We start from the raw sequence: 25,659 nt of genomic DNA, 5'->3' as shown, positions 1-25,659 counted from the left end.
GATTTCGAGGCGTGGACATATAAACTCAAAGGGTTTTGGCAGCTCTGACTCATCTGGAGGCCTTTGTGCAAGGAAGGGAGGTTTTAGTAAGCCAGAGGAAATAAGGTTTAAGTTTGAATTTCAGCTGCAATGCACATTAGTCTTAGTGACTTGCACTAGTGGTGGTGTCTAACACCTGTGAAATGGGCAGGAGATAATGAGCAGTAGCAAATGTGTTTATTGATGAAGTGAGTTTCAAGAAGCAGTAAAGCTGTGTGTTGTGAGGGATTCTTACCTATCCAGCACAGGCACTGGTACTAGATGGGCTATTTCCAAAATCCCTTTCTTGTGGATTTCTGTGTGGACCGCATAATTGTGAGGCAATATGGCCTGCATGACTTCTGACTTAGGATGTATTGATACTTTCTTTCTAGACTAATAAGTGCTTAATTTTTTTGTGAAACTGCCATATGTATTTGAGAAAAATCTGTATTTTCTGCTGAATAGGTCTCCCTCTCAAACATTAGAGTCTCTCTTTTTTTCACTTTGATTTGTGTTAAAATCTTCCATAGTGGTTGTGGATTTGTCACATTTTCCTTGTATTTCTATCAGTTTTGGGTTTATATTTTGAAGCTATGTTGTTAGGTATATGCAGATTCATAACTGCTAACTTTGGGGTGGATCATACCTTATGATTAATAAGAAATGTTCTTTCTCTTTTTGAAGTTTTTTTTTTTTGACCTCACAATTTATTTTGTCAGAAATTAACGTTGCTGTACTTGCCTTCCTTTTGGTGATGTTGATCTATAACATCATTGTCCCTTTTTTTATTTTCAAACTTTCTGTGTCATTGTTCTAGGTACGCCTTTTCCAGACAGCATAGAGGTAGATACCGTTTGTTTTATCAAATTGTTTGAGAATTTTGTCTTTCGATAGAAGATTTTTATTCAATCACATTTATTAATATTTCTTTTACACTTAAACTTAATCATCTAAAGTTTTTGTTACCTACTTACCATGGCTTCTTGTTTTTATTTCTCACTTTTCTGTTTTTTATTTGATTATTTTTTTCTCTGACCAATTATTCCCTTTAGTGATTTGGAAATCATATCTCCTATTCTATCCCTTCATTGATGATGATGATGATGAGTCTCCAACAAGTTTTATTTTTCTTTTTGTTAAAAATTACACCTAGTATTCAGCTACACTTTACATGCAAAAAAGCACACAAATAACATTTTTCACAAATTGAATGCCTATTTGTAACCAGAACCCAGGTCAAAACATGAAAAGTTAACAGCAACCCAGAAGCCTCTCTCCTGCTACCTTCCTCTCGTAGGGGAAACTACATTCTTATTCTAATGCCCTAGATTAGTTTTGCTTAAGAACTTTTTATAAATCCATAATACTCTTTTGTGTTTGGCTTCTTTTGCTTAACATACTGTTTGTGAGATTTATCCACGCGATTTCATGTAGAAATAGTTTATTCTCACTGCTGTGGCGCATATAGTAGAGCATATAGAGCATACGGCATTTCATTGTATGGCTCTACTGCAAGTTAGCTGTTCACTTTGCTGTGGACAGCTGGTGGTCACTTTGGGTTGTTTGTGCCATTGTAATAAAAGTGCTATGAACCTGCTTGTACCTGTCTTATGGTAAGACATTACACACCAGTTAAGACTGCAGGTGCCATTAGAGTCCCTGCACATTCAGCTTTCTTGGACTTGGAGTAGATTTCACACAACTGTTTTACTCCCAGTTTTCCAAAGTGATTCCACCATTTTACCCTTGTAGAAGTAGTCAGTGTTTGAGAGTTTCAGTTATCCCACATCCTTGCCAACACTTTATTTCCATCTTTTTTCCATTTTAGTCATTCTGGTGAGGGATGTAATAATGTCATATTATAGTTTTAATTTGCATTGCCCTGGTGATTATGAATTTGAGTATTTTTTCAGGTTTATTGGCCATTTATCCTCTTGTGTGATGTCTTTGCTAAGTTTCCTATTGCCTTATCTGCCTTTTTGCTTATTGCTTTGTAGTAGTTCTTTCTATATTCCAGATACAAGTTACATATAGATATATGCATTGCAAATACATTCTTCCAGTTTTATGTCTTTTATGAACAGAATTACTTAATTTTAATGTAGCTCAATTTATACTCTTTTTTTTTTTATGGCTAGTTCTTTCTGTGTTCAATTTATAAACTCTTTGCCTACACCAAAGACATGAAGAAGATACTTTAGCCTTATATTTAATGCACACAATTGATCATATTTTGGGAGGAATGTTAATAGTTACTAAGAACAAAAATATCTTTATTACTTTTTTTCTTTCTCTTCCTGGGCTCCTTCCATGTTGAGATTTCCTACCAATCCAGTGTTTTAATTGTTACTATTTTTTTCTTTTTCTTGTTTATTGAGATGCAACATACATATGCAGAGTAATTCTAAAGAATTCATCATGATGTATAAGAGTATTTTTCATCTGTCTATCTATCTCTGTATCTGTCTCCAGCTCTCATTTAACTACCTCCCCAGTCAAGATAGAGAACATTTCTAGTACTCCAGAATGCTGCTGTGTAGCTCGTTCCACTAAGACGTAAAGTGGCTGTGTATTACACATCAACACATAACTGATACAGCTCCTTCTCTCCATAACAGTTTGCCCCAAGAATGGGCACAGTTTTCTTCCTTAACATTTCAAAGCATAGTTATTAATCAGATAGGCTAGATTATGCTGAGTTAACAAGCAATCTAAAAATTTTAGCAGTTTAACCTAAAAACATTTCTTTCTTCTCATGCTACATGTTCTGTTCACCTTAGTCACTCAGAACCTAGGCTGATGGAGATTTAACTTCAATGTGAGCTTCCACGTTTTAAGGTTTTTCTTTTTATGGAGCACCCTACTTTAAGTACCAATTTCTGGTTAGGGTAGGGTAGGTTTAAGCTACAGTAAAAAACATCATCCAAATTTTAATGACCCAACATAGTAAATGCCTGTTTGTCATTCACATTACATATCCATCTCAAGTCGGCAGGTGTGTCCTGCTCATTGTAGCCTCTTAGGGACACGGTGATGGAGGCTCCATCTTGATGCATGGCTTTATAATCACCAAAGCAAGGAAGGAAGATGCAGTAAATCCTGTACTGACTCTTACAGTTTCTGCCAGAAAGTGGCATGTTACTTCTGCTCGGAATTCATTGGGAAAGCAAGTTCTACCTCTAACCTGAAAGGGAGAATAGAAGGGCGATTGTCACACCTTGTTGTCGGATAGGAAAATTTGCAAACAATTCCATTGCTGACCACACACAGCAAAGACCATTAAATGAATACATGCGAAGAGCACAAGCACAGAGCTGAGAGTGACTTATCCTGTCAGATTAAATGGTTACTTTAAGCAGTCACTGATCCTAAACCCAAACTAAGGAGTCTTAGCTCTCGACAGGATCGCATGTATTAGAGAGTTGTTTCTCCTTCCAGTGACGTATTTCCACACCTTTTAATCTCAGAGTCCGAGGGTACCATCCTTTGGCCTCCAGAGTTTCATCTTTTCTCCCAGGATAAAGACGATTCATTTTCACCCCAGCCTTAATGATACTGGCATTGCCTGTTTCTCTTAAGATAAATCTCCCACAGCTGCACCATATGTGACCTGGTCTTCATGACCCAGATAAATACAATATTCAACAGACTAGTTCCTACTGGGTTGTTCCATCTGAATGTGGGAGATTTCTTCCTCTTTCACTCTCTTTTTTTTCCTACTCCATCCCACTCTTTCCTTGAATGAGGTCTTGGGTAAAAATACGAAAAAAAAAAAAAAGGTTGAAGATCTGTTTGCATAATAATACTTGAAGTTATGTTATTAGAGGTGGTCACATCAAGGTGTTGGGGTCTCGAAGCTGTTACAAACCCTAGAGTGGTAGAAGGGATGGCATTCTTTGCCTCTGTAAGGCAGTCATATTAATTTGCATGATTTTTGTCCCCTTTTGAAACACAGAGTTTCTCTGCTTCCTTGTTTCTCTAATTGCAATACTCCAGGATTTGCTTTTCCTTAGCCTCAAGTTTGGGGTATAGCTTTTGGCTCAAGTGCAAAGCTTCCCTGCTCCTTTGGAGTTCCCCAGGGGTCAGAAAACCTGCTTGCTCTCACGCACTCTCTTACCCTCTAAAACACACACTCAACAACACAGTTTCCCAGGGAGATTTCTCTGATGGCCAAACTCTCTCAAAGAACTTCGACCTCTGACTGCTTGCCCTAGGTCCTCTCCACCCCTGAGATCTGGCTTTTGCCTAACGTAGAGTTAAAAAGTTCTGTTCTTGCCTTTAACTTTACAGCAGGTGTGTCCTAAAGGCTATTCCAGGATGTCCATTTTTGTTGCTGTTTTGGGTTGGAGATGGTGCAGAATGGGACTCGGGAAGAATAAGACATCAGCAACACACACTCATGTGCCATCTTCTCAAAATACCTGCTCACAGAAACGTGCTCTCCCCAGCGGAAGGGATAATTCTTGATGGGAGAATACATTTTTGTATATTCCTAGGCTTATTTCTGGCTTCTACAATATTCTTTACTTGCAGCTACATCATGTCTTCCTGCCCAGATTCTCTCCCTTTGGTGATAATATAAAAATAGTCATTTTAAGTGACATTTTTGAGCACTCACATACGCCAGATTCTGTGTTAAGCACTTTATGCATATTATTTCATCTACATCTCTTTACAGGCCCAGGAGTAGGTGGTGGTGTTTCAGTTTTACAGATTCCAATCCCAAGATTACCAAGGAATGAGAAGAAGAGTCTGATTTTGAATCTATGTCTTTCTTACTCAGTTCATATGCTCTGATGTTTATAGTTTTATGATTATCCTTCCTCTGTTCAGCTGTGGCTTACAACTGTTTATCTTTTCTAACTGAATAATAATATTGAATGATATTTAAGTGATCTGTATGTGCTAAACCTCACCTTTAAGAGAAAAAATAGAAAAAACAAACAAAAGGAAAAATAAACCAACAAATTTACCCAATATTAAATAGCAGTTTCATACTGTTGTTTTATCTGCCAGTCGTTCTTTTGAGGCTGTGACTGTTACACAGAGGGATGAATTCATTACCCCTTCTGCTTGTCTCAGTTTCCTGGCTAAGCATGTCTCTGTGCTGAATGTAGTTCAAACAGACCCTAACCTAAGTCACTGACTTCATCTAAGGCTCATCAAAGGAAACCCCAACAAGAAAAAACACAGGGAAGAAAACTGCTGTTAAAGAGTGGTGTGTATCAGTTTCCAGTATGGTACCCTCCGTAGGGATTTTTAAGGATAATTTTGACCAGGCTTATTCTTACATTCTGCTGGTATCAGTTTCATCATGCAAGCCATGACCCTTTTACCATCACATATGCAATATCAGAGAAGGGACCTTAAAAGCCATTTGGAACAACAAAAACCTCAAAGTATAAAGTTATGGAAACTCTGGCAGGAAGAAGTTAAACAGTATATCCAACAAGACTAGAATGAGTTATGCCAGCCCCATCCTGTGGGTGGTGGGCAGTGATCAAGACTAGGACTTAATGCCTGACTTACAGACCCAGCTCTGACATTCCCATCTGTGTGTTCATGGGAAAGAGATTTCATGTTGTCCATTCACAGATACTGAATAAAATAAAACGTCCTCTTTTCTTTTTGTTGCTCATAAGTTAACTAATACATGTAAACCTGACTTCTAAGATACTAACACTATATAAATATAAGGAATTATATATAAAATATAAGGAATTATAATTGTTAGTATTTCATCTATACCAGGCTGCCTCTTTTTACCTTTGCTGTCTCTTCTGTCTAAATTCTTAAACAATCCAACTATCTGATGCTTCTCTATCGGTAATAAAGCCAATAGTTTTGTAGCTTTGACTCTCTTGCAGATGTTTTCCTAAACTGCACCGTGCTCATAGGGCATATGCTTGGGTTAAGAGTCCAAAAATGTTTAGACTGTGCAGGCAGGGATAGATATATGAGCTTTTCTGTTACAAGGGAGAGAGAATTCTCTATTTGGATTCCTCACAGCTTTCTTCTTCATTTTCCCAATAATCTAACAACTTCTGTATCATAACAATGGTGTATAAATAGGCTTGTGAGGAAGGGCTAAAAAAGGGCTTGATTGTCTATTTATGGGTACATGAGCGTAAACAGTGTCCCACGTGGGAGAGGCAGTTGCTTATCTCCCCGCTCAGAGGTTTTTGTGCCCACTAAACGTGATGGTAGTGAAACTGAGATGGGATGAGTGAGACTAGCAGTGTCACACAGGGGTTAAAATTACAAGCTTTAGCTAAAAACATCCTGGGTGGAGTAAAAGCTCTGAGAATTACCAGCTTTGTGACTTTCAGCAAATTATTTAATCTTTCTGAGTCAGGTTTTCCTCATGTTAAAAATGGATACAGGGATGTGTCCATGCAGGTTCATGAGTTGTAACAAATGAACCACTGTGGTGGGAAAGGTGATAATGGGGGTGTCTGTGCATGCAAGGGGCTTATGGGAAATCTTTTTCTCTCAGTTTTGCTGTGAACCTCAGACTGTGTCAAAATAAGTCTTCAAATAATAATAAAAATGCGGATATACTGTTTTTACTAATCTTATTAGGGTTGCTGTGAGAATGATGTAATTATGGATATATGTGAAGAGATCATGATGTTTTTCAAACACAACTGCAAATTCTCTGACACACCTTCCATCCAGACCTGGAGTGTATACTCTTTCTCCTCAAACTTGAACAAGACTTTGTGACCACCTGGACAAACAGAATGCAGCAAAGGAACACAGCAGGGCTTTCGAATCTGAGATGTAAAAGACCACATAGTTTCTGCCTGTCTGCTCTTGGATTCTGAGAACTCCACCTGCCAGGTAAGAAGTCTCACTAATGCAAGTTCACTATTTGGAGAGATCCCAAAGAGAGAGAGAGAGACAGAGAGACAGAGAGGTGTCTGAACTCCAGTTGGTCCAATGCCCAACTTCCAAGTCTTCCAGCCCAGGTACCATATGAGTGAAGAAGTTTTCAAGATGATTCCAGCCAGAACCATCATCTGCCTGCAACTGTCTGAGAGACCCCAAGCATGAGCCTCCTAACTGAGCCCAGTCAACCCTCAGAAGTGTGAGAAATAATAATAATAAATAACTAGTGTTTAAGGCATCATTTTTGTTATACTAGGACAGAGCTTAACACAGAAGGTATTGTTCCCTGTACACTTAACTCATTTAATGCCCCCAGCTCTGTTATTTGTCCCATCTCACATGCTGGACCACTGATGTATAGAGAAGTTAAATGCATCAGGTAGGGTTTTTCTGTGTAACCAGTACTCCCCAAGTCTAGTCGTGTAAAATACCAATTCTGATCTGGGTCTGGCTGAACTGGTCTTAGTTGGACCCATTCCTGCATCTGTGATTAGCTTTCAGCTCACTGGGGGCTGGCAGTCTACAATGGCCTCACGCACACTGTGACCACTGACTAGCTGTACCTGGGGATACTGGGGTGATGGAGCCGCATGATCTCTCATTACCCAGCAGGCTGGTCTAGGCTTGTGCACATGGTGGTGGCAGCTGTCCAGGAGAATAAGCGAAGCATTCAGGGGCTCCTGAGCCTAACTTTGGGACTAGTACAAGTCATTTCTGCCGTATTTTGTTCATTAGAGCAGGTCACAAGGCCAGTCCAGAGCCACGGGGTGAGGAAAGTAAGAATCTGCCCCTTGATGGCAAATCATGTTGCAAACGGTGAGGATACAAGGAGGGAGATTCTTGGGGTCATTTTGCAGTAACAGGTCATAACATGTAACCTGCTCATTTTAAACAGGTTGCAAGTGACAGAGTCAGGATGTGAACCCAGGCAGCAGGGCTCCAAAAAACATAATTTTTACCACTACACCACACTGCCTCTGAGTATGGGGTAACTATTATTAGTTCTTGGTGAAAACCACTTTAAAAGAAAGGGGGTGGGGAGGGTTAAATTGGGAGCTCGAGATTTGTAGATACTAACCACTAAATATAAAATCAATAAACAACAGGGTCCTATTGTATAGCACAGGGAACAACATTCAATATCTTATAATGGCCTATCATGAAAAAGAATATGAGAAGGAATATATATGTATAAATGAATCATTTTGCTGTACATCAGAAATTAACACAACATTGTAAATGAACTATACTTCAGTAATAAAAAGAAAAGATAGATTGGCCCTTATATGAAATCAGGATCCCAAGGCTTTCAGAGTGTGTTAGAGCAGATAGTTTGAATCTTTGCTTAACCACTTACCAGCTCTTTGTTTTGAGGTCCATTACTCAAACTCCTCGAATCTCAGTGTCCTCCTACGAAAAATGATAAGGGGCAGTCAGTCCTACTGTACCACGACATATGCATTTCCTAAAATCACTGTGCTATGCAAAATCACACAATAAAAACCACAAGCTTGGGGGAAAGATAAAGTTAGAGGCATAACACTACATCATCAGTGACACCATAAAAAAAGAAGAGAATCCTTTAACAAAAAGGGCAGTGCAATTTTACATGACAAGCAGTTAAGAAATACACAAATGCTACGATAAATATGACCCTTTATCAGATAAAAGACCTGGAATTTGCTGTGGAACTGGGTGTCACAAGGGTGCAGCTTGTGGGTAATCTGAAATTGGAAGGACAGTTGTGCCACTGGATGTGGATAAGCCGACTCCTAACGTGGGGGACGGAGGCAGCTGGTATGTGTTTGCAGCACGTGCACGTACGCGCTCTGGGTATTCACAGCAGTTGGTTTCGTTGGTTTCAGCGGACTGGAGGTTTTGTTTTCACCTAGAGGTTCCCGCAGACCAAACTGTCCATAAGCAAACAAATTCGCATTGTATTCAAATTGTTCCTTAATATATCAGTCATTTTGGAACAAGTTAGTGTTTTCAAAACCATTTAGGCAGAACTGACTATGGAGTTAACATACGTCTAGCACTTACTACCACTCAATAAATATTTGCTCATTGCTATTAGAGATGAAGACTCATTGAATGTAAAAATAAAAAAAAAAAAAAGACATAACCTATTCAATGGCATTAAGGTGTGTGAAGAGGGAATGTGTAGGTGTCCAGCAAGGAATCTAGAAGAAGGAAGGCCAGTGAGCAGGAACTGTCGGTTTGTTTCCAGCACTTGACAGAGAATCCAGGTGTCCTGCCTTCCTGGCAGGTAAACCTCAATTTGGAGATAGATGTGGCAGGCCTAACGACACCAGTTCTTAAGGTCATCCAACTTCCTCCTCCTGCTCCAAGTCTACGCTCACCCAGCAAACTTCAGATTATGATTTACCTCCTTGCGTCCTTAGCAGGGCTGCGTTCTCCTGCTGACATAAATGCTCGGAACCACTTGGCAGTTACATTTCTTAGTGTAAATCGCTAAATTGGCACTCTGCTTTGTTCATCAGTCTCTTGTAAATTCCCAGGGATTAATCAACTCCAAGCACACTGACACATTCTGTTTTCTGGATCTGCAAAGCTGAGAAGCAGATGCTGGAATGCCAGGAAGTTACTGGGCCCTGCCAGCTGCCTCCCCAGATGACACAGTTGCCCCTGGAACTGCATCGGATCTGGACCCACATACATTTGAGCACATAAAAGGTAGGCTCTGTCCAAGGTTCCATCTCTTGTGGAATTAGGACCAATTTCTTTGTTCCTTAGTAATTCCTTTCAATGGCTTTGATCTGAACTTCAGGCATAGATTCTTTACTTATCACACTCAGATTTTGGAGAACTGACTTTGAATGAATTTGCACCTGCAAATGCTTATTTTTCTCTTTCTTCAGGGGGTAAATTACCTTAGAAAGAAAAAGAGTATGACATCCAGCTGTCTACTCTATTCCTTCCCTATTCATTTTGAACCAAACCTGAACTAACAAAAGCACACACGATTAGTGTCATCAAAGACAGAACTTGGAGAGAAATTGACTCTTATTTTTGTCATTGCAATACCATCAGACATCTAACTCCATGACTGGGCCTGAAATGCACCACGTTTGAAGATGCCAGGTTTGCAGTTATTTCTATTACCAATTGAGAGAATTTGTCAGCATTCCCAAAGGATGAGTACATACTAGTATAAGCAAAAAAAAAAAAAAAATTCTGCTAAAAGATGTTTGCAGCTATTTGTTATAGTTTGAAAGCAAAAATAATTGGCCAATTAGGTAAATTGGAACCATGGCCATTCTCTGAAATCTTTAAAAATTTGTCAGGTTCAATATGATCAATACCTGTTATCTCATAAGAACACCTTAACATTTAAACTAATTCAATTGTAGTTTGCATATTTCTAGAACAAAACACCTATTTTCTATGGTTGCATGCATTTTCATTGTCTTTAAGTGTTCACTCGATAACTCAACGATTTGTTCAACAAACATTTATTAAGTGCATTCGTTGAAATCCAGGCACCTTGTTATGTGTTAAGGATATAATAACTGTTCGATCGTTGGCCTCTAAGCGCCTGATGTTGGCTTGAGGCAAAATACAAATAAGTGGACACTTATACAAATCATTCATTCACTTATTCAGCAAATCTGTATTAAGCACCTAAATGCCAGGGATTATTCTTAACATTGGGAATGCAGCAGTGAACCCAGGATACGAGGTCATTGCTTTGGTAAGTTTGCATTGTAGGAAACAGTCAATGAATAAGGAAACAAATAAACAAGATCATTTCACACGGCCATGAGAGCTATGACTAAAGTAAAGCAGGGTGGATTGATACAGAAGGATGCCCTGGGGGGAGGGGGGCAGTACTGTAGCTGGGATCGTTAGGAACAGCTGCTCTGAGTAGGAGGCATCTGTGCTGAGATCTGAGTACCAGGAAGTGGCCAGCTGTGAGGATCTGGAAGAGGAGTTTTCCACACAGGAGAGCAACAATTTCAAAGGCCCTGAGAGAAGAACAAGCTTGTCGGAGACACCATAAACAAGCCAGCACAGCTGGGGTAGGACTGTAGGGCCTGGGGTCCTGGATGTAGGCAGGGACCTCAAGGCCACAGCAAAGCATTGGAATTTTATCCTCAATATGGCAGGAGCTGCTGGGGGAGGGGGGCGGTTGTTGAACACTGAAACAGCCTGACTCGTGTTTTAAAGCGGTTATGCTGGCAGTTTGTGCAAGGCTGGAGGGAAATCGACGAGGTGGCTTCTGCTATAACCCACAGGGAGACGGGTGACAGCAAGCACCATCTCAGCAGTGACTCAGGTTACGATGTGATCGGGGGCATAAGACTGTATATAAAAGGAGCCATGAGTGCGCAGATGCAAGCGGGCTTAATTCTGCTTTGAAGGCTGGGAGTTCCTCAGGAGGGGCTTGTCGATTGCTACATGGGAGACTCCCGCAGGGACTGGCCAACTTCTGTGGAGGATCAGAGGGTAAACATTTTAGGGTTTGAGGGATATATAATTGCAACTATTCAATTTTGTTGTCAAAGCTCAGAAGCCTTAGACAGTGTGTAAATGAGTGGGTGTGGCTGTGTTCCAGTAAAACTTTATTGACAATAACAGCCAATGGATTTGGCCCGTGGGCTGTGGTTTGGCCACCCCTGGTCTAGAGGTTCTCCTTCCCAGCACTGCCATGTTTCTTCTTTTCCTCCCTTTTGTCTTATGCCATTTCTCTTCATCCTCACTCTTCTGGTATCGTTCCTACTAACTCTGAGATCCCACATATTTTTTTGCTACATTATTTATTTACGTAACTTACAGCAGCATCAACCATGAGGTACCCCCCAAACATTTTTGCTCAAAGATTAGTCTGATGGCCTGTGAAAGATATGGTCTGAAATCTGCCTAAGACTCACACCAACTTCTTGATAAATAGCCTAGAGTAGTCTTCATTTCTTAATCTCTCTCGAGTTCATTTTCTAGCACTGAAATTGATTGACTACAAAGATACTGGAGTTACGTTTTACTAGTCACTGTCTTCAGCTCTTATATGCAGTCAGATAGAAAGTTCTACTGACTCTTGCTCAAAAAATTTCCTATTCAGCCATTACCATCTATACAAGTCATGATCCAACCGGAAAACAAAATACTGTAAGTATTTAGGATTTAACAGAGGGACTGGGTATCACCAGTGATGAAGCTAAAAAGCCGTCTAGGGAGCAGGAAGATGACTCCGAGATGAGCAAGAAGCTGCGAGAACCCTAATCAGCAGGGGGTGGGAGGTGGGGAGAAAGGAAGGAGCTGGGGTTACTGTGGCCCAAGAACTAGAGTCACCAGGGAGAATGTGGAATTCCTGCTACTTGGCAGGAGCTGGGGCCATAGAAGAGGCACGGCTGTTGCTGAGACAGTGCCCGAGACAGTGCAGGAGAGGGAAAACCACTTGGGGTCTTTCTTTCTCCTACTCCACCATCACCTGCCTGTCCTTCCACTGGCCAAACTTGGCCAGAAGCCAGCTGACACAGGAAACTGAAACAAAGTGAGACAGAGCAGAGCCGAGAAAGGGCAAGGGGCAGATCTGAGGGAAACAGATCAAAGTGAGGAAGGGACTTGACGTCTTTTCTTAGAAGGAGAGCTCAAGGGGAAACACATGCACACACGCACACGCGTGCACACATGTGCACACACACACAGCTAAAGGCAGCCATCAGGTGGGCAGAGAGAACGGCAGGCCTGGAATCAGAGGTTGCTCTGGCTACAGATGTAGGGTGAAATGTGCATATCACGTGCAGTTTGAACAACAAAAACATGCAGTTGTTGGGGTCTTACAAATACAAATATTTAAAAATATACTCAGAGGACATTACCAGAGAAGTCTCCTGTGGCTCCTCTGAGGGGCTCTTGACCAAGATGCATGGTTTGTCGGAAGCCCCGCGGTCAACTTCCCCAGGCCCCCACACTGCCCGTCTGTGATGGGAGCTGTGAGAAGGAAGAGAGTTTGGAATTTGTCCAACCAGGCACTAGGGACAGACTGCCTCAGAGCCAGAAGTGATCTAAAACTTGTCACTCACAGCTAACCACATGGCCTCACCTGAGCTCACCCAGGATGGCCTGGAAGAGCCCCCTTTGGTGACGGAGCGTCTCCACAAACCAGCTCCAGGTCTCATACTTCATCATTGTGTGTAAACATATTCCCGACACATCCCGGGTAAGTCACAGGGTGATGTAACGTGTGCTCCGCAGGCGTTTTCATTCTGTAACATCCCCCGACAGCCCTTCCTCAGCCCATACGGAAGCCCCTTCTAGTTCTGCCAGAAACAAGTTCTTGCTGGTTTCCTGCACTGCCCACCATCCTTCAGCACTTCAGCTAGCCCTCTGACCCTCGCAGTCAGAGCAGAAAAGAACTAAGGCAGTAAGACCTCAATGGCTCTGCTGAGGGAACTCCCTTCGAAAGAGGCAGCTCTAGAGAAGTGAAGTCATATTTCTCCTCCCCAGACACAGAGTTTAGTGATCCGGAGGTCATCGGGGATTCCAGGTGACCCGAGGACCATGACAGAAGCAGTTGCAGTAGTTTGGTTTCCATGCTGAGACATCACTGCCTCCTGCAGGCTGGCTGGTGATGCCAATACACTGGGGTTTCATGAACAGTTTCCTAACAGTGAGAGAGGACTCCAGACCACATTATCTCTAGTGACAGTGAGTCCTTGAGTGACTCAGGCCTGCACACTCTGAGTAAGCAGGGATTATTGAGGGGCTTTGGGTTTCCTTTTCCAAGTGGGTCATACGACTCCTGAAGTCCCTTCTAATCTTCACGTTCAAAGGGATTTTCCTGTATAACAGGAAAGAATTTCTGTATAACATTCTTATTGGGCAGCCTCAGAAATTCTCTTACCTGTCCCTTGGGCTTCACTGTTTTGTTACAAGGCTGCATATCTTTATCACTTCAGTTGTAAGTTCTTATTTTCATAGTCAGGAATGCGGGGGAACATGAGGACAGAGTGGCAACGGAGAAGAATCCCGAGAGGCAGCTTGGGAAAAACAAATCTTCTGTGGGCTGATAGGCCTTACAGGAATTTAGTTCACAGTTGCTTCTAGGATGCTGGATCGTGGCCTAAAATCTGTGTGGTAGGATGTGAGGAACTTCAAGCGCAAAGTTCTGCTCTCCAGCCTTCCCACTTGCCCGTATGGCCACCACAGAGTTATACAACTGACAAGAGATTTTTATAGATTTTCTCAGCAGGCTGGCACATTGATCACTTGGGGGCTTATTGAGGAAAACTGTCAAGCAGTCAACTGATGCTTCCACGCTGGCAGGCTGGCCCCATGACTAACCTGGGTTAAATAATGTGACAGCACTGAGTGCCAATGGTTCAGGATCTGAAGGGTCACTTTAGACAGGGGAGAAACTAAATTACCCTTCCATTGGGTTGATAAGGTTGAAATACGTAAAGAGAAGCAGCTTTCTCCTTAGAAAAGGTCCACGATAATGTTCGAATCATAGTCTAGTAGAGCCTTAGAGCAGGAAGGTTAATGATCATCTCGTAGACTAAAATGAAGTTCTTCAGTAAGATGAAAGAACTGGGGCAATTTTATGGATGTGATAACCCAAAACTCTCCTGCTTGGCTCTGTTGGTATGGCCATGGCTGGGACAGACATCCTACCTGGTGCCAGGGGAAAATGACGTGTTGCAAAAACAAACGCACCAACCCAACCACCAACCAATTCAAGATTATTGCGCTATTTGTGAGATTCGTTTTATTTTACCTTGTCCTTGTAAGTTAATGGGTCAAGACAGAAGTCCATTGCTAGAGCCGTCATTTTGTTTAGTTTATTTAAATTGCTTTATTTTGCTGGAGAACGTCAGCCTCTTTTATTTTGTGTGTGTGCAAAAGCTTTTGTTTATAATATTATATTTTCTACTGGATACTTTATGGTGGAGGTAACCCTTGGCAACTTTTATTTTATCCTTGTAAAAATATTGCTTTATGCCTCTTGTGTAAATATTAAAATCCTCAAGCTGTTCCTGCATGAAATTCATTCTTCCTTTGCAAAGAAATTGGAGAAGCCAGCGGATTGCAGTTAACACATTAAATATAAAAGTTATTACTGCCTCTGTATATATAATAAACCCACTTTTGCCCTTTGTTTTTACCTAAAAATATTTTTATCCCATTATTTAGAATCAGTGCAGAGACTCAAAACTGTGTTCTGGTTCATCTAGTCTCAGTAACAAAATAAATTAGAGAATTGAAAAAAGCAGCAGAAAATACAGGACACAATACTACCTTCCCAAGTAGTTGCAGACCTGAGGTATGTGTGAGGTGTGGGCCTTTATTTTTCAGATATTACTCTAATTTTTTATTTCACATGGACTGTTTTAAGTTAGTCATCATAAATCCTTGGAATAAATTGCTATAAAATATTTCTGGCTTTCAACTTTAAAAATATACCATGAATATTCATATGACTATGGAAGTCACCTCTATCTATATACAGAGCTGGAACATGGTATTGTTAACTTGTTTTTTGGTTTAAGAAGATAGAGTAGTCTGTATTATGTCTGAAATCTTTATGCAAGAAATACATTCCAAGCATATGCTGTGTGATAGTATTCTGCTAGATGTAAGTTATACAAGTATCATGGGGTCAACATTTTTTTATACAATGTACTTAGAGGTCTAAAAAAAGAGGTGATACACATGTTAATCTGAAAGATTTCCTTCCAAAGGGGCTGGGAGTTGTTGGAAGAACAATCCTGACAATTCAGTGTATCTCAGTCTCTGCTGGGATTAAATAGTTCCCTCTCGTTTAGTTCAGTCTCTTTGTGGTTCAAGGTTCATCTCCCTACCAGGCTGTGTTTGCCTTTCAAGTGTTCATCCAATATCCTCTCCAAGATAGAATCTGTAAGAATGACGAATCAGGCATGTCCTCTGGAGAACAGAGGCAGCTGTTGGGTGTTTATGTCCCTGTGTTGTCTTGTAGTTCTTCCTGACCTCTGGTTGAGATGTCCTTGTCCACTGAGTGACCAGGTCTTATCTGAGGTACATGGCTGGTGAAACTCAGGTCCTAGTCCCTCGACACAGGCAACATTCCCTGGGAGCTCCGCCATCTCCCTGCTGACCAGCCGAGGTTGAGCCCATGAGACTCGAAGCCCTCACTCAGCACACTTACTGGACGAGAACCGTCGGCTACCTGCTTGTCTCCTGTGAGACCGCAGGAGCGTCTGGTGCCGTCTCTGCAGTCCTTTCTCTACTCAGAGACCCCCAGCCCTCCACCACACCATCTGACTCTGTGTGGCTGCATCCACTGAGACTGCCTTCTCTCGGGAGGAGGGGCACGGATTCCTGCTGGCTCAGCTTCTCCCTCCGCTACTACACATCTGGACTTGTTACATCATCCCCCCTCTCTCAAAAGGGTAGAAGGGAAGGAGGAGGATTTGCATTAGGCTCCCCGGGCTCTAGAGCCAGAAAGATTTTTGCCTGTTTTCTGTCAGGTAGGAGTTTGCTCACACAGCATCGCTCCTTGTTTACACTACGGCTTCTAGCAAAGCTTTCCTCTTGCGCGATATGTAAAGATGAATTAGGTGAACTTTGAAAATCCCTTTTCTCTCTCGAGAAAATTTTGTTTTCAAGACTGTTGCCCATTCCAAGTTTTACAGGCGAGTAAACTTCACCCATGAGGCAGGAAGTCAACGTACTCTCTTGAGGCAGAAGGCTGCAGTACCACAGTGGTCTGCAGCTGGTGCAGAAAGAGAGGCTCATCGGGTCCTCAGTCCCCAGCCTGCCTCGTGTGACCTCCACCAGGGCAGCTTGCTGACCTCTCCCCAGTGGGGGTCCACTCCCAGGCTACAGTCTGCTCACCCCTCCAAGTCTTTCAGTTTGTATTAAACATCTTCCCCCATTGTCTCCTGTTTTCTCTTCTACCTCTAGACTGTGAATCCGTCTAGGGCTGTAAATTACTTAGACGCAACACCATGACATTTCGGATTGCTATCTTATTCCTGTCTTTATGACAGCTGTCCACTGTTAGACAAAGCAGTGGGGGAGAACTACTCTCCCTACAATAGAAAGCTCTAGGGTGGCTCAGAGTTCAGCCAAGTATGTTCCTCTGTCTTCCTCAGTAACTCACCTGAGTTAGGGCAAATAAAGCATTGAACTTCCACTACAGACTCCAAGGATCAGAGCTTTGTCTTTGACAGAAGAGGGAAAGAGGGGGATGTCTCCAAATTTCTGAAATCTGTTGTAAAACTGCATTCTCAAAGGGAGAGAAGAAATACAAGGAGAAAAAAGAGACTGCTAAGATTTATGACCTATGTTTTTCAACAATTATTTAAGGATTCCTTAAACGTTCCTTGCTTACGGCGAGGACGATGGATACTTTGTGTGTGTGTGTGTGTGTGTGTGTGTGTATGGAAACGTGTTATTTGCTTGATATCTCATGCTTTAGTTTAAAAATGTATGAGAACACTTTTATTCTAATCTACAATATATCTTTGTTCTAAGAGAAAAGAACGACTTCATAGGTAAAGGTAATTTTTTCCATGCTGTATCTTTTGGTAGGACCCAAGGTTGAGAATTACTGCCTCCTTCTCTTTATTGAAGAGAGTGTGGGGAAGAAATGGCTAGCTGTCCACCAGGATTCATGCTCTCCTTCCATAGTATAGAGTCATTTTGGGGAAGGGGAATGCATTTCTCATCAGTCACCTCTGCCGTCACCTTCTCTACCAGCATCTGAATCCGGACACGTGACTTGTTCTAGCCAGTGAACTGTGTGCAGAAGAAATGTTCATTCTAGGTGTTCCACTGTGATTAATAAGCAGGTTTGCCTTCCCCACTTTCCGCAGTATGCGTGGAAACAATTGTGTTGAAGATGGAAGAATGATAAAAGGGAATGAGTTAAGGTTCATCAGTCACTGTGTGGAAGGTGCCTACCCAGTACTCACACTGGACTGTTGCATGAGAAAGAAATACTCTTAACAGTGTGTTCATCCACTGAGGCTCTGGTATTCATTTGTTACAGCGGCTGGAGTTGCCTTAAATAATACAAAGTGTGTATAGAATTTAGAATCCAAGCATTGCAAATCTGTCTAGATTAAAATAGGTCGCTGGGCAAATCAGCTTGGGAGACATCCACCACTAGCAAGGCAAGGGGTGGACCGTGGGGAATTCTACCTTCTGACCATTCCTCCCCCAGTGCAGGGCGTGAAGGAGAACCTCTGCTTCAGTGAGGTAATATAAACACAATACCTGCACACAGGGTGTTACCATGAATATCTGTTGACTGTTAGTCTACAGTGAATCTGCGGGTATGACGTCGTTTATTCCTTTTAAGCAAATATTTTGTAGCAGTCAATAGATGTTCATTTAATACCTGTTGTGAGTCAAGTGCTTGGCCTCTCAGGACTTGGCTAAGAAGCAAGGGCTCACCTCCAAGGCAGGGCTAACTATTGGAGGTCCAGCCAAGAGCTGCCAGGTACCCATGGCCTCTTGCAATTCCACTTCAGATCCCAAGGACCTAGGGCCTTGATTGTAGGGCTGAATCCATTTCTTCCCCCATCTCACCTGTTTTCTCTCTCAATTTCCCTTCCCATCTTTTCCCCCTTCTTTCCTTCTCTCCTCCTCCCTCCCTCTTCCTCCTCTCCTACTTCCTTCTTCTTCCCCTTACCCCCTCCCACGTTATTCCCTTTGGCTCCTCTTCTTTCCTCACCTGTTCTTTCTCAGCCTCACCTTGACTTCTGCCTTTCCACCTCTGCTTGGTGTTTCAGATGCCAGAAGCTTCTAGTTCTATATCAAAGCCTCAATCTTAATAAACTCTGCTGCAGCTTCCTAGAAGAAAAGGTCAGTTCTGTCTCCACTGGTCCTAGTTACAAGTAATAACATCAATGAAATACCAGTTTGGACCTTTCAAGGAGCTTTGACTTTGATGAGTATTATTCTGGTAAAGATATTCAAGAACCACAGAATATTAAAGGGACCCACACTGAAGGGAGACTGGAGGTCATATAATTCACCTATCTTTTTTCCTTTGACAAATGACAAAATTGATACCAAGAGAGGGAAAGTGGTTTTCCCCAGACCCCAAAGCCAGCTTGGGTCAGAACTAAGGCAAGGACCCAGAGCTCCCTACCCCAAGCGCTCTTTCCATTACCCAGTGATTCTCATTTGATTGACCACATACTGCCAAAGAGCATGGGAATATTTTAAGTGGAACTTGAGGCTTTTATAACAGAAAGCAAAGCAACTTTATTCACAATAAGGCCTCTGCAATTAAAAATCTACCATAATGGTGGAGGGTACAGCTCAGTAGTGGAACACATGCTTAGCATGCATGAGGTCCTGGGTTTAATCCTCAGTACCCCCATTAAATAAATTAATAAATCTTGTTACCTCCCTCACACACAAAAAAATTTAAATATCTACCATTTAAGTGGAATATGGAAGAGGATCCTATACATATTTAAATATCCTCTTCCGGAAAAAGTATTGATTCTTTCAAGAGGAAACTAAACTCTTTGATAATGGGTGGACAAGAGATTCTAAGAATCATCTTACTTCATTAATTAGATGATTCTTGGTCCATGCTTGACATTCTTAGGGAAGCTGATCACCTCTTCACAGGTTGGTGACCACCTCCTCTCCATAGCTGAAGTTCCCATTCATCATGATACCAGGCAATTTTACATCAGATCTTTAGAAAGCCATCCAAGTTGTTGATCTGAGTTGGCAGCTTCTTGATTTATGAAGACTGTTCTGTAAAATGTGATCCAGTCTGCATTTATACTCCCGTCATCCATGCAGCCTGGACCCATTTTTGCTCAGTTCATACTCTACTCATAGGAAATCCTAATAATAGTGAAGACAACTTGCTGTTGATGCTCTGGCTAGCTGCAAATCAGGATCAGCATCTCCAGGTGAGGCTGGTGGTGATCCCATACTTAAGGAGGCAGACAGCATGGCTTCCTGGCACAAAACTTAGTCTCTGTATTCATTCAGTTCTATTTGAATCCCTGTTCTGACACTTTCTAGCTGTGTTGTCTTGGAAAAGTTGCTTGACCTCTCTGATCCTCAAATTTCTTATCCTCACATTGATAATTATAATGGTATCTACTTAGGGTGTGTGTGTATGTGTGGTGTTTGGAATAAAGAAAAAATACGTGAAATGTGTGATCAGTGTGTGGTAGTTAGTGCTTACTGAATTTTAATAGTTTATTAATTATTGTATTAAACATTACCATTATCATCTCCCTCCTTTACTCTCCTCCCAAGTTTAAAAGAAGGTTATGCATTTGAAAGCACCTAGTATAGCTAAGGTTTACTTATTTTATATCTGGAAAAGTTAAGATGAGAGATATTCAAGACTTGATTCTGAATGACCTCTTCATTTTCCACAGTAACACTGAAAAGTCCATCCAATAAAGCTGGCTGAGCAGAGAAAATCAACTACATCAATGTGTGTATATATATATTGAGTCCCAAACACTTACTATTCTGCTAAGAGCTTCATGGTTTTCTCATTTAATCTTTGTAGAGCCCTTCAGAGAACTCAAGTAATTTGCTTACAGTCATACAACTGGGAATGGACAAAGGTGCAATCTGAAATCTGACCTGTTTGAATTCTGAAGACCATGCCCTTTCTATAAAGCAATGTCACCCTTCACTGCACCAAACAAAACCACATGGAAGGAGAGACAGCCACTAGCACTCACCAAGGACATCATGGTTCTTCCTCCCCAGCTGCAATCAAAATGGCAATAGCGGTTGCTCCCCTAAGTGGACACAGATTCCTAGAGTGCTCCCTAAAGATTCAAGACCTTGGTTTTCTCCTAACCAGTCCCTTGTCCCTTCTTTATGTTGTCCATCCTGACTTTGGATGATGGCACTAGCCCCTTGTGTCATCACTCAGCTCTGCTGCCTCTTCTAAGATGGGAACAAGACTAGAATGGCCAAGGCCAAGGTGCTGAGTTCTGGTTGGGAAGACCTCAGGTCATACTGGGCTACTTCTGACCCCATGACAAGATCTGGAAATTTGCCTGGACCTTGGAGAACAAAATGGTCAAATCAGACACCTCATTAGTTGTGTGTGGTGTGAAAGATTGAGGTAAACCAGGAAAATTATGGCCAGATCTCAGATGCTTGTTTTCTATCATTTGTTTTGGGTCCCATCACAGAAGGCAAGACCATTTAACCATTGTAATTTGGCCTTGGGGTAATTTTTTTTTTGAATACAAAGTTTTTATCTTTTCAAAGGGGAACATTATTTCTTACTGTTTGTATCACAATTAAAATACCATTTATGCCCATAAACCTTTCTTTTCCAATGTTCTTTGTCAACAGTTGAAGATAAATAAAAATATTTGAATAATGCATGCTAATAAAATTCATAAAGAGTGTTTATAATAGAACTGAAAAATCAATGCCATTAAACCCCTACCCAGTCTAAAAACCCATGTTCAAAACACATTATTATTTTAAGGACTGTGACATTTCCAAGCTGTTAGGATGTCTTAAACCCTTCCAGATTATATGACCTAAGATATTAAATAATTACTTCTTTTGATTTTTTGTCCCTAGCTTTTCCAGGAATAAAGGGAAAGCCAATTATGCAAACGAGCCTGGGCAACTTGCTAAAAGGATCACTAACCATGAGTGTTGTTCAGATGCCCATATTTTATGTTAGATGCATCTCCTCAAAGAGGGGGAAATGGATCTCTGATTTTCCCTCAAGGAAATTCACAGTGTGTATTTCAGCTCTCAGGGTTTTAAGCTCAGAACACAAGCCAAGTGCAAAAATAAAGGAGGGGTTTTTTTGCAATTCCCACAAAGTGTCTCCAGGTATCAAGGACAGTATTATACAAATTTTTTATAAAGGCACAGTCTATGCAAGTAATGAACTAGAGAAAATTAAAGAGAAATTCAGCACTTCAGTTTTTCTTGGTCTTGAATTTCTCAGATATTTGTCCAAATATTTGTTGCACTTTGCATAAGGAGACAGCCATCATTTTGTTGAGAGAAAAGTAACTTCTTTTCTTTAGTTCATCTGTTAACTTATTTTATGGTTCAGCATGAGCTGAGTGATGAAGCCATTCATAGACTCCAACCCCACGTAGGGGTCAAAGCCACCAATCTGGGACTATAGAAACTTGTCTTCTATTCAAGTCAGCTAAACACAATGAAGAAACAAGGGAACAAGAGCTGAGTAACTCTGGAAAAAGACGAATTCTGTGCACTAAATATGAATCTAGCATGCCAGCTGGTGAGGAGCCGGGGAAACTAAACACTACTACTGTTGATTTTAAAATCGTGGAAGCCAAAACTTGCCATCGCATTCAGCTAACATTTATTGAGTACCTACTGCACACTAGGGCCCATGCTAAGCACTTCCTGTGTATCACCTCCTTTCATCTTCACAAGAACTCTGCAAAATAAGAAGAGTTATGGATTATTTTACAGAGGAGGAAATTGATATGCCTCCGGGTTAAATGAAAGGTTTCAAGGCCTTGCACCTGGTGAATCTAACCTGGTTTCAAATCAGGGTTTCCTGACTCAACTCGAGGTCATTTCTCCCAGAGGCAGACCCTGAGCCAAGTCTGAGGGCAAGTGATTTTAAAGAGAAGGTGCTCCCAGGAGTAGGGGAGCAGGATAGGGATGGACAAGAAACCAGACAAAGGTGCAACTTTAAGTAAAGCCTCAGAGTTAGATTTTGCTTTGAGGCAAGTGAGCCAAGATTTTGTGCTCCCTCGTCAGCTCGTCTGTGGCTGGCCCAGCACTTCCCTCTCTCCAGAGCTACCCTCTTAGGTGGGAGCTTTTAGTGGCAAAGCAAGCAGAAGTTGGGTGCACAGAAGAGCTGAAAGAATGTCACCAGAGCCTACAATAAACTCCAGGACTTCCTGCTGGATATGTGTGTGTATGTTGGAATAAAACTTTTTTCCCAAAATTATGGAAACAAAAGTGTAACATAACAACAGCACCCAAAGCAAGACAAACACAAGGAAGAGGCATGTTCCAGAGGGCCTCTTCGAAGATTGCACAGTTAGGCCATTTCTTTAGTTCCAACAGAAAGAACCATTTTTGTAAGACTTGTGGCTTCACAGAGTTTGTGTGTGCAGTATCTTTCCCCCGAAGGGAAAAGGAGACTATTTTTGTTACTGTTTTGTTTCCGCCTCCTCTTAATTTCACAGGTTTGAAAGCCTATATTTGGATGAACCAATGGTTTGTTGGTGAAATAAGTCAAGCAGGAACAACTCTACTTCTATTTCTTGGTAATGAATTATTTGTACTCACATCTTGCTAATATTTTTAAGAAGTCCCTTTCCTTCTACAACTTCTCTCCACGTCTTTAGTTCTACTGGATGTATAATTTTTCTGGTCAATAGTTAGTTGAAACAGTGACATTTACTTGAATGAGCTGCGTTAACACTTCTTTAGTGTCAACCCTCACTTTACCAGTTACTCCTGGGAGCGTACCTGCTCTAAGGCCCCTCTTGTAATGGAGGGATACCATCATCTCTACCTCTTTTCTCCTGTTCCAAGCGCTATTATGGGCTGTGAACTTGTGTGCCACCCCCAGGCAGGAAACAGGCTAGCTGTGTTCAACACTGTGATGGACTTTCAGTGGGAACCAGAACTGCAACCAGTCTGTTGTGAATCTTCCACTAAGAACAGTAAGTGTTTGCTGAGAGTGACTAAATCCTCTCTGTGCTATGAGCTGCGTGCTGTGTTCCATTTAGCTAACCTAGCAAATTACACATAATGCATGATGTTTTTTCAAAAATATTTTAATATATTTTTTCCTTTTTATGTATTTATTTGTTAATTGAAGTATAGTTGATTTATAATGTGTTAGTTTCTGGTATATAGCATAGTGATTCAGTTACACATTTATATATTCTTTCTCATATTCTTTTTTTCATTATAGGCCATTACAAGGTATTGAACATAGCTCCCTGTACTATACAGTAGGACTTTTTTGTCTATCTATTTTATATGTAGTAGTTTGTATCTGCAAATCACAAACTCCCATTTTATCCCTACCCACCTCTTTCTACCCTGGTAACCATAAGTTTGTTTTCTATGTCTGTGAGTTTGTTTCTGTTTTGTAAATAAGTTCATGTCATTTTTTTTTTTTAGATTCCCACATGTAAGTGATATCATATGATATTTGTCTTTCTGACTTCCTTCACTTAGTATGATGATCTCTAAGTACATCTGGGTTGCTGTAAATGGCATTATTTCATTTTTATGGCTGAGTAGTATTCCATTGTGTGTGTCTATGTGTGTCTGTGTGTGTGTGTGTATGTATACACACACAGACACACACACCCACCTCAACTTCTTTATCCAGTCATCTGGAGATATATATATATGTTGTCTCCAGGTCTTGGCTATTGTAAATAGTGCTGCTATGAACATTGGGGTGCATGTATCTTTTCAAATTAGAGTTTCCTCTGGGTATATGCCCAGGAGTGGGATTGCTGGATCATATGGTAAGTCTTTTTTAGTTTTTTAAGGAATCTCCATACTGTTTTCCATAATGGCTGAGCCAAACTACATTCCCAACAACAGTGTAGGAGGGTCCCCTTTTCTCCACACCCTCTCCAGCAATTCATAATATAGTTTTCATGCTAACTTTCCATCCCTCTTCCACAAGGATTGGTCAGGATGTCTCTGACCCTGTCTCATTTGTGTCCTTATCTTTCCATGTCATCCATGTTCTCCATCATTCATTGATCCCCATCCTGGCTCATTCTGTTCATTCCATTTTCCATGCTTGTCTGTGTCATAATTGGTCCTTCATCTTGATGAGGCTTTGTTCTACAGAGAATTCTCTCTTTCTGTAGTTGCTTTCTGTAGAGGGCTGCCTTTGGCTTTCCGCAAGTCAGCTTGCACCATTCTTTGGTATAAGAACAAAAGGAAGGTTGGTCCCCTTCAACACACGCTGTACAACCAGCCAACCATAACCACCAGCTACACCGGAAATAGCTTCCTTCTCCTGCACAGTACATTTTTTGATGTAGGCCCTCTGAGTGATGTTATCAGTGTGTGAGGGTACGTGTGTTGGGGGGGTCCAAAGTGCCTGCATTTTGAGAAGGGATAGAACAAGTTCTAGGTTTAGCAGCACCTGGAATATCTCCCTCCCGGTGCAGAAAGTGCTCATTCCCTGTCACAGTTGTGCATGTGCATCAAGAAAAACCCCTTGTTTTACGGTCACCCCATGTGGGCTTTGTGGAGATGCTGTGAATGTGGGCAGGGTCAGAGGCTCAGAGCTCACTTATGCATATCTACCTATGTTATCACTCCACATGGAAATGTAACCTAGGAATTATAATCACATTCTGGGCCACTTCTCAGAATCTCTGGTCATATAAAGCTGACAAACAGGGAAACTGACTGATTTCTTTTAATAGTCAGTACACTTGATGAAATATAACCTACCTGTCACTTACCACTAATCAAACATGAGAGTTTCAAAGTTTCTGTGACTTTAGAAAAGGCACTTATGCCTAATTTATAATCAGTTCCAGAAAAGCAAGAGACATTCCATAGATCAAATACAAGATAGTCAAACTAGGATACATTAACATCAAATTTAACTATATTTTTAAGTCATATGAAGCGATAAATTGAGATGCATTAATAACTGGAGAGAAGCTGAGAAATGTGAGGCATCTGAAAAGACATTTATCATCACAAATGCAATTTACTCTCAAATAATACTGATTGCTTCCACTATAGAAGCAGCCAGATTCTGATAAAGGGGAGAAATATTTCATA

General features: G+C 41.3%; 1 long non-coding RNA gene across 6 annotated transcripts in view; it reads left to right on the top strand.

Annotated features, from left to right (window-relative positions):
* Positions 1-21,265, top strand: part of LOC106729448 — a 150,123-nt gene extending 128,858 nt beyond the window's left edge. For all 6 annotated transcript variants that reach the window (XR_004323894.1, XR_004323898.1, XR_004323895.1 and 3 more), the window contains 3 exons: positions 6,604-6,864; positions 9,488-9,609; positions 20,417-21,265. This is a non-coding gene — a long non-coding RNA (uncharacterized LOC106729448). The remainder of the gene's footprint in view (positions 1-6,603; positions 6,865-9,487; positions 9,610-20,416) is intronic.
* Positions 21,266-25,659: the final 4,394 nt, after the last annotated feature.

This window comes from Camelus ferus, chromosome 11 (assembly GCF_009834535.1).
Source record: "Camelus ferus isolate YT-003-E chromosome 11, BCGSAC_Cfer_1.0, whole genome shotgun sequence".
Lineage (NCBI taxonomy): Eukaryota > Metazoa > Chordata > Mammalia > Artiodactyla > Camelidae > Camelus > Camelus ferus.
This window is presented reverse-complemented; position numbering and strand designations above follow the sequence as displayed.